Below are 10204 nucleotides of genomic sequence, written 5' to 3'. Positions count from 1 at the left end.
CTTCCTTCCTTCCTTCCTTCCTTCCTTCCTTCCTTCCTTCCTTCCTTTCGTGGGTATCTAATTATTCTGGCACCCATTTGTTGAAAGGATTGTCTTTTCTCCACTGCATTGTCTTTGCACCTTTATCAGGAATCAGTGGTACATATAGATATAAATTTTTGAATTCTATTCTGTTCTATTGATCTATTTATTATTATGCCAGTACGATGCTGTTCTGGTTATTATAGCTTGAAATCAAGTAGTGTTAGCCCTCTAATTTTTTTCTTAAAACTGTCTTGGTTATCTAGGTCCTTTGCATTTCCATATTAATTTTAGAATCACTGTGTCATTTTCTATAGAAAAGCCTGCTGGTATTTTGATTGGGAAGTCCATAGATCATTTGGGGGAATTTGATATCTTAACACTGTTTGACAGTTGATATCTTCCAGTCCATGAACAAGTTATATCTATGTCTTCATTTATTTAGGTATTCTTTATAATTTCTCTCAAAAATATTTTGTAGCTTGCTATGTACAGGTCTTACACATGTTTCACCAGATTTATCTGTAGATATTTCATATTGTTGATGCTGCTAAAATGATTTTTTAAATTTCGCTTTCTTATATTTTGTTGCTAATATATAGAAATAAAATTGATTTAGTATATTAAGCTTGTATCTGCAACTTTCTGACTTCACTTTTTAGTTCTAGTAGCTTTTTTTGTAGATTCCATCAAGTTTTCTTCATAGACAGTCGTATTGTATCTAAATAAATATAGCTTACTTCTTTATTTCCAGTGTGAATGCCATTTATTTAAATTTAATTCATTTCTTTTTTGGCCTCATTGCACTTGCTAAAACCTATGGTGCAGTGTTGAAGAAAAGTGATGAAAGTGAACAGCCTTGTCTTGTTTCTGATCTTAGGGAGAAAGCATTTAGTCTTTTACTAAGTACACTGCTAGCTGTAGGTTTTCTTGTAGTTGCCCTTTGTGTGTTTTTCCTGGTTTGCTGAGAGTTTTTATCAGGAATGGATGTCAAATTTTTTGTGTGTGCATCTATTTTCTTCTTTGGTTTATTGAATATAGTGAATTACATTGATTGATTTTAAATGTTAAACCTGCTCTGCATTTCTAGAATAAGTCATATTTATTCATGATATGTATTAGCCTTTCAGTATTTTCTTGTAATTGATTTGTTAAATGAGAAATACTGCTCTGTAGCTTTCTTTTTATGTCTTCTCTGGTTTTGATATTATTGCTGGCCTCAGAATTGGTTGTGAAGTATTCCCTCCTCCTCAGTTTTTTTTTATAAAAGTTTGTGCAGAATTGATAATGTTTCTTCCTTAAATGTTTGATAGAATTTGCCAACATAACCATCTGGGCCTGGAGTTTTCTTTTGTGAGGTTTTTAAATATAATTTCAATTTCTTTGACAGATAGAAGGTTGTTCAGATTATCTGTTTCTTCTTGAGAGAGTTTTGGTAATTTCTGTCTTTCAGAGAATTTGTCCATTTCATCTAGTTTTTCTAATTTACTGGCATAAAGTTGTTCATAATGTTCCTTATTGTCCTTTTAATATCTGTAGATTCTGTTTCATTGATTTTTGCCCTAACATTTATTATATATGCTTTCTCTACCTACTTTGTGTTTAATTTGCTTTTCTTTTTCTGGCTTCTAAGGTGGAAGCTGAAGTCATTGATATGAAACCTTTCTTTTTTTTCTAAAAAGGTTTCATGTTGTTAATTTCCACTTACGTACTGTATCCCACAAATTCTGCTATGTTGTGTTTTCATTTTCATGTGGGTTTTTAGTTATTATTATTATCAAATTTGGAGATATTTTTAGCTCTTATCTCTTCAGGTAATTTTTCGGTCATGCCTGTCCTTCAAACATTCCAGTTATCCTAAATGTATTAGGCCACTTAGTTCACTGATACTTTTTTATTTCTGTTTTTTACCCCCTCTGTGTTTCATCTTGAATAATTTCAATCGCAGTGCCTTCAAGTTCACTATTCTTTTCTTACTTATTGTCTCATCTGTTCTTAATCCCTTCCACTGTATTTGTTTGTCTCTAACACAGTAGTTTTCATCTTTGGAAGTTCAGTTTGGATCTTTTTATATCTTCCTTGTCTCTGCTTACCTATTTGCACATAGATAAACACAGTTATAGTAACTTGTAATATTCTTCTCTGGTCATTCCAGCATTTGTGTCAATTCTGGTGGGTCAGTTTGGACTCGTTCCTTATTTTCCTCATTGTGACTGGTTTCTTTCCTGCCTCTTTGCCTGGTAATCTTGGATTAGATGTTAGACATTGTCAGTTTTATCTTGTTTGAGTGCTGGATATTTTTCTTTTCCTAGAAATCTTCTTGAGTTTTTTTCGGGGATACAGTTAAGTAACTTGGAAACTGTTAGACCTTTTCCTGTCTTGATTTTATGATTTGTTAGGGGGATCTGGTACATTGCTCAGTCTAGGGCTAATTATCTCCTGCATACTCTACTCTAATGGCCCGTGAAGTATGGATTTTTCTCGTCTGGCTAATGGGAAGAGGCATTATTACCAGTAGGGTCTTTGTGAGCCCCAGGCAGTGTCCCCTCCCATCTTTTCATGTGGTTCTTTTCCCAGTCTCAGGTAGTTTGCTCACATGTGTGTGCTGCTCAGTACTCTACTGGATACTCAAGGGAACCCTTTACAGATACCTGGTTTCTCTTTCTGTGCAGGTCTCTTTTCTCTGGTACCCTGTCTTTGAACCCTAGCTGCCTTGGACTTTCTGGACTGTGCCTTTTTTTCTCCTCCCTATGCCTCTGCCTGGAAACTTTCTTGAGGCAGTCATCTGGGGGCAGTCACAGGACTCCCCTTGTTTATTTTCCATATCTGACAGATCACTGTCCTTTACTGCCTGATGCTCAGTGTCATGAAAACCATCATTTCATGCATATTGTCCAGTGTTTTTGGCTATTTTAGGTTACAGGGTAAACTGTTACTTCATTCTGGTCCAAAACACAAGTCTTTTTCTAAGTCAGTTTCTTTTATCTTACTTGTTTTTTTTCTCCCTATTATGCATTCTTAAAATAGCCTCCCCATACTGCCTTATGTCTTTTGTTTCATTTTCTTTTTCTTTACTCGTTTCAAAATTAATATATATATTTTCATCTTTTCTTAACAATTGCCCTTGAATTTTAACTTACGCCCTGATTATTTGTATTTTTCTAATGACATTTAGAATTAATCATTACTGGATCTTCCCTCTGAGCAAGATGAGAACTCTAGCATACTTTTATTGCTCCATTGCCTAATTCATCATAAACTTGTGGTTCAAAGTATTAATTTCTTTTTCTCACTATTGCTCCTTGTATGTCCCATTCTGTGCTTCTAGTTTTTAAAAATTATTATTATTCACAGAATGCCTCTTTGGTAGTTTTTAAAAGTTGGTCACCATACCCCTTTACCTCACTTCTACCTAGACAACCTTGTTTCATAACTCAAAGTGAAAGTGAAGATCCTTATGCAGATCTCTTTACCTGTAAGCTCATTTACTGGGTCACTGGGCTTCATTTCTATTTTTCCAGTCTCAGAAGATCCTGACCAGTATTTTTCCTTTGACCTGCGTTCTGTATTCTGTCCTCTTTCATCTCCTGAACTCTTTCTTTTTTGGTATTCTCATTGTGATTACACCATGTGTTAAACCTCCTGGTTCCTTTCTCATTGCCAGTGAGCCCTTCTCTCTATTTCCTCTACTCTTCTTCATTGCCATAGCCCCTTCTAGCAGACACTCCACCTTTCTTCTTCCTGTCAGGATAAAGCCTTTTGAAGAAATGTTTATATTTGTTGGTTTTTCTTATTTGCCTTCTGTTCACTTCTTTTGATGCATTGCATTCTGGGCTCTGCTTTCTGCCACTCCACTAAAAGTAATTTTTTATGTGGCCCAGTGACTGTCCTATAGACTAGTCCAAAAAGGACAATGTATTAGTTAGCTATTTCTGTATAACAAACCACTCTAAAATTTAGTGACTTAAAAGAATGTATTATTTCTTCAAAGTCTACAGGTTGGCTGAGAGGTTCTGCTGGTCTTGTCTGGACTTACTAATGTGTCCCAGTGAGCTGGCAGGTTGTCTGGAGGCTGGCTAATCTAGCACGGCCCCACTTGGGGAGATTCAGCCCTACTCCCTATGGTCTCTCACCATTTATCAGGCTATATACCGTGCTTATTTCCATGGCAGTAACAAGGTCCCATAAAAAGAAGTGGAGCACATTAAGGCCTCTTGAGGGTTAGACTTGAAACTGGCATGATGTTACTTTTTACCACTTTCAGTTAGACAAAGCAAGTACAAGGCCAATCTACTTTAAAGGGATGGGAATTTGTTTCATATTCTTCTTCACCTAGCTTCTTAAATGTGCATATTCCTAGGAATTCTTCTTATCCTTTCCTTTTTTGCCTCACAGACCTCATCTCTTTTTACAGGACGAACTGTGTCCTATATATCTGTGAAATATGAATCAGCAACTGGCAAACTAGGCTAGCCTCTGGCCTGTGTTTATATGGCCTACTAGATAAAAAAATTTTTTTTTTTTTACATTTTCGAAGGGCTTAAACAATCATCATCAACAACAGCAAAACAGAGGGGCATGCAACAAAGACTGCATGTTATCTGGCCCTTTACAGGAAAAGTTGCCCCTCCACTCCCACCCCTGATGTAAATCAGTATTTCATTACTGATTTTGCTTGGGCTTTAAACTTCTATCTCCCCTCCCCACGTACAGGATATTTGTTTCCTGGTTATTTGTAGGTATCCTTTTTTTTTTTTTTTTTTTAAAGATTTTTATTTATTTATTTGACAGAGAGAGAGACAGCAGGAGAGGGAACACAAGCAGGGGGAGTAGGAGAGAGAGAAGCAGGGAGCCCGACGTGTGGCTTGATCCCAGGACCCTGGGATCATGACCTGAGCCGAAGGCAGCCGCTTAAAGACTGAGCCACCCAGGCGTCCCCTATTTGTAGGTATCTTAAACTCAGTAGGTACAAAATTGAGCTTATTATCTCTTCTTTAAAATTTATTCCTCATTGTGATTCCTTATTTCCTCCATACTTTACATAGTCTGGTCTGTGCCAGAAACTTGACAATTTGGCCAGATTCCTATCCTGTTGTTTTTACCTTCTTAGTAACTCCAAAATCTGTTCCTTCATTTCTTCTTCCCTTTGGTTAATTTGGGCCTTCAGTTCTCTCCCGCAGTTCAGTATCACCCTTACTGCCTCACCCTCCACATGCTCTTTGTATGGTCTAATCATCTTCTCTTGCACGTACAATTTATTTGATGTATTGGGACTGAGAAATGACTGTTCGCTTATAGATTGCCATTTTGGTTTGGCTGTCTGCTGTAGGCCAAAGCCAGAATGTAGGGGAATAAGGAGCAAGTAGGTGAGGAGAAAGAAGCAGGAGTAAATTCAAATTCTTTTAAGAGAAAAGAGGAATGGAATTAGGTATTTGGTTATTTTTAGAAAATACATTCTTGGTTTGTCTCCCTCTCTGATTTCTTCCCATTCAGTTTTCCCTCCCTCCCCCGGTGGTCCTCTGCTCTGTTCTTTATGTTCCACATATGAGTGAAACCATATGGTAATTGTCTCTCTCTGTTTGACTTATTTCACTTAGCATAATATCCTCCAGTTCCATCCATGTAGATGCACATGAGAGACTCTGGACTCTGGGAAACAAACTGAGGGTTACAGAAGGGAGGGAGCGGGACGATGGGGTAACCGGGTGATGGGTATTAAGGAGGGCATGTGTGGTGATGAGCACTGGGTGTTATATGCAACTAATGAATCGTTGAACACTACAACAAAAACTTAAAATGTATTATATGCTGGCTAACTGAACATAATAATAATAAAAAAAAATGCTTTCTTACTACAGTTCCCTGAATAGTTGAAATATTATATCTGGAGCTGAGCTATAAGAAAATTAAATATTAAGGAAAACCTTAATATCAAGACTTTGTGTATATTTCTGATAATTCAGATGAATGCAGTTTTGTAAGGTTTTTAAAATTATATTTCAGTGGATATTTCATGTAAGCAATTGAATATACTACAATTATAGACATCCTTGTATTGGGGGAATTGGGAAAGTTTAAAAATATATACATGTAAATTTTATTAAAACTTGTAAGAATGAATAAGGTAGTTAATGCATTCATTCTATAAACATTTTTTTGTTGAACTTGTAAATATTAGATGTTAGGTATTACTATTTATCCCATAATTACTTGTTTCCCTAAACTGAAAAAGAGAGAGAGATTGTGAAAGTGGAATCATTTTTTTAAAAAAAAGTGATCCAATTCATTTTAAAAAAGAAAAAATACCCCTAAAAAAAAAAAAAAAAAGATTTATTTATTTATTTATTTAGAGAGCGAATATGTGTGTGAGTGTGAGGGGCAGAGGGGGAGAGGGAGAGAGAATCTCAAGCAGACTCCCTGCTGAGCGCAGAGCCCGATGTGTGGCTTAATCTCGTGACTCCTGAGATCATGACCTGAACCAAAACCAAGAGTTGGACACTTAACTGACTGTGCCACCCAGGCTCCCCCCCAAAAAAGAAAAAATACCTTAAAAGACAAGTTATTATAATTGTGAAATGCTATTCATACTTGAAAATGGGAAAATAGCCATTCATTTAATAAATGCTTATTGAGCACTCTTAACTAGAAGTAAGAATTGTGCAAAGCATTGTAGGGTATATAAAGAAACAAGCTAATGAGTGTCTCTTGTCAAATTGCTCGTAGTTTAGCAGAGTCTGCTTTCCTTTAAGGCAACTCAAACTTCTCAGCATATTAAACAAGACTGTTATCAGATTCATTGTCTAATGTTTTTTTTCGATCTGTCAATTTTCAAATAGTTGTATTAAAATCTATGCCCATTTTTCAGTGCAAATTGATCAGTTTGGGCTTTATACGTTTTTTTCTCTTAGTACACTTTTAAAATATTAAACTTGTTTTCAGAAGGTAGCTGCATTATTTACTTTTTCATGGTATAGTACATTCTCCTATTTGCATAGTTGAATTCTTTTATGACGAGTTTTCCTTATGTGCATTGGAGTTTTCATTTGCAAGCTCAGTTTGAGAGAGCTCCATGATGTGTGTTTTTCTTTCCACTCTCACTATTTACTACTCCATTCCTGGCAGTATTATTAATGCCTCCACTGGCTTATCAGTTCAGAACTTGGTGTTTTTTATACTGGAATGTCAGCTCTCCCAAGGATATTAGAAACTTATTTCATACCCAGAGTCCCACCATGAGTGAGTGCTTTGAATCCCATGATGTTGGAGGAAGTAAGCTTCTAGATGTCTTTATTTTCAAGAAATAGAAACTCCTGCTTTTAACATTATGAGTTTCTTTGTATTTCTTATTTACTACAATTTTTATTTTGTTTTCAAGTGTGAAATACCTGTTAAATAATTATTTCATCCTTTGTTGTTGGTATGTGCTCCAGGGAGGGGGCAGGATCTTGCATGAAGTTAAAAGATCATCTTGTCAATAGTCATTATGTAACTATGACAACGACTTTTTGGGGGGGGGAGGGGCAGAGGGAGTGGGAGAGAGACCATCTTAAGCAGGCTCCACACCCAGTGCAGAGCTGGCTGTAGGGCTCCGTCTCACAATCCTGAGATCATGGCCTGAGTCGAAAGCAAGAGTTGGACACTTAACCAACTGAGCCGCCCAAGCACCCCATGACTCTGACAATGTTTAAAAAGTTATTCTATGTACCACCTAAAATCATCCTGAATTACATAGTGGTTACAAACTTACAAGTCCTGCACCATCCAGAAATATTGGAGTAAACCAAGATGCCCTAAGTTCCCACCTGCTTTGATTTTTATTCATGATAGGACAACAATGAGAGCAGATTAGGAGACAGGGGAATGAGAAGTCATACATATATAGCATTAACAAATTGTAGAGTTATCCAGAAAGAACTCAAATTGAGAAAGTTTTATTAGGACTTCTGCTTCATGGTGGAAGATTGAACTATAACTTCACCACTGAGGCCAACCATTCTCCTTGAGATCACAGTGAAATGCAAGTACAGAAAAATGTGGAAAGCAATTAACTCAAGATGGTAAAGAGATTTGGAGGTAAATGGGAGATTGTAATGGACAGGATTATTTAAACAAATTTGCTTAAACAAATTTGCGTAATGCACTGTAGCTGAGAGTGTGTGAGTAGAACTGAGAAAGGTGCAACCTAGAATATAGTAAAAGAACACTACAAAAGGGTAACTGATGTAATTCCACAAAGATTCAGAGTTCATAAACAATAGGAATTGGATAAATTTGAGTGAATTCCTGTCTTCTGGTTCATTAGCAAATAATGTACCCAAAAGGCATCCCTCAACATTTCTCTGTCCTATATGTAATCTCTGTCCCTAAATATGAGGGACTTTCTCTGTCTACTCAGTTCCATATTGTTTTAATATTTTACAAATATGTGTTATCTTTTATGATTTCCAGTAACTATAAAATATTTAAATCTGTTGGAATTTAGCATCTAAGTGTAACTTATCCTTTAAACCTATCATCATATGTTACCATCATTATAAAATTCTTAAATATAAGTATGACGAGTATTGAAAGCTGTTAGAAATTTAACTGTGATCTTCTTGTGCAGTCTGAGAGAAAACTCTGTCTTTTGTTCCTCTGTCTTCTCTAATACCCAAGCACTTTAAATGTTAGAGACTCAGAGAAGCCTACATAAGGCAATATCCTTCTAGATATTTAGATGGAAAACAAAGGAGATCACTAAGCTACCAAATCATTCTTGAAAATATATTGCCATTTTATACGAATGGCTATTTTATGTGAGCTTGACAAATCATTTAGTGTAGAGGTCAAAAAAATGGTTATCTTTGGAAGTTGGGTATTGATTGTGAGGGCCACATGAGGGAGACCTTGGAATGCTGGAAATGCTCTATATTTTTACCTTGTGGGTGTATATATATGTAAGAATTCACTGAAATGTATACTTATGACTAAAGGAAAAAAAGTGATAAATAAGAGCATTTGAGATGCAGGCTATTGAAGGTACAAGCGAATTACTAAAGTAGTAGCAGACATGTTGTTTAAAGTGAATGGTGGCACTTTCCCCCATTTATTACTTTCTATAACAGAAGATGATTTAATCACACAAGTTACATAGGCTACTCCCATAGAGGTAGTCACTGTGCACAGTTGTCTTTTTAAACCTTTTCTATGTATACAATAATATTCTTTAAACATACAAATTTTTTGTAGTATCAAACTATATTATTCTGAAACTTACCCTCCCCCTATTTAACAGCATATAATAGATATCTTCCAGTATCAGGTTACAGATTCACCTGATCCTCTTTAATGATTGTGTGTTCTCTTATAGTCTCTTTATACTGTAATTTATGTAGCTACATCCCTAGACCTTTGAGGTTATCTTACGTTTTTATTAATGGATACAGTGCACTGATGACCTTTTTTCTTCTACATCTATACTTGTGTATTTGTTACAAGATAATTCCAGAAGTAGAAAACCTAGTTAAATTTTGATAGCTACTACAAAATTGCCCTCCATTCCCACCACCTATGAACCATAACTTTATGTACATTGGATGCTATCAGTTTTTAAAAATGTTTGCCAATTAAATAGACAAAAATGGAACCTCATTGTTTCAATTTGCTTTTCTCTGGTCACTAATAGAGTTGATCTTCCTTTCTTATGTTAATTATCAATTTGTGTTTCTTTTTTTAAATTAACTTGTGTGTGCTCTAAAGCAGTTTTCCTTATTTAGTTATCAGAGTTCTTTGTATAGGGTATTAATCTTTATTTCTATTATAAATGTTGTAAATATCCTATTCAGTTTCTGGTCTTACAAATTCATTTACGGTGGATTGTACCATATGATGCTATAAGTCTTTTCCTTTGTGACTCCTTCATTCTGTGTTTTGCCTAAGAAGATCATCTGCTTAGGAAGAGCAGACATCTTCTTATATTTTCTTCTGGAATACTTACAGTTTTGTGTTTTACTTTTAAATCACTAATCCACCACAAATTTATTTTTGTGAGCTAAAGATACAAATACTAATATGCATTTCCCCCCAGATAGCCAGTTGTTCCATAAACCACCCAGCGGTCCATCCTTCCCTCACTAAAGTAGGAAACCAGTGCTAGTGCTCTATGAATGATTGACAGGTCATAAAAGTGTGCTGTTTTTCTTTT

The 10204-nt window shown here is 35.7% G+C and overlaps 1 protein-coding gene across 3 annotated transcripts in view; it reads left to right on the top strand.

Moving 5' to 3' along the window:
• The window catches only part of MAN1A2 (mannosidase alpha class 1A member 2), a 234765-nt gene that overhangs the window by 179475 nt on the left and 45086 nt on the right, over positions 1 to 10204 (top strand). The gene's annotated exons all lie outside the window — the stretch shown is intronic.

Source organism: Phoca vitulina, unplaced genomic scaffold (genome assembly GCF_004348235.1).
Source record: "Phoca vitulina isolate PV1807 unplaced genomic scaffold, GSC_HSeal_1.0 scaffold2, whole genome shotgun sequence".
NCBI lineage: Eukaryota > Metazoa > Chordata > Mammalia > Carnivora > Phocidae > Phoca > Phoca vitulina.
Note: the sequence above shows the minus strand (reverse complement) of the source record. Positions and strands in the feature narration are given on the sequence as shown.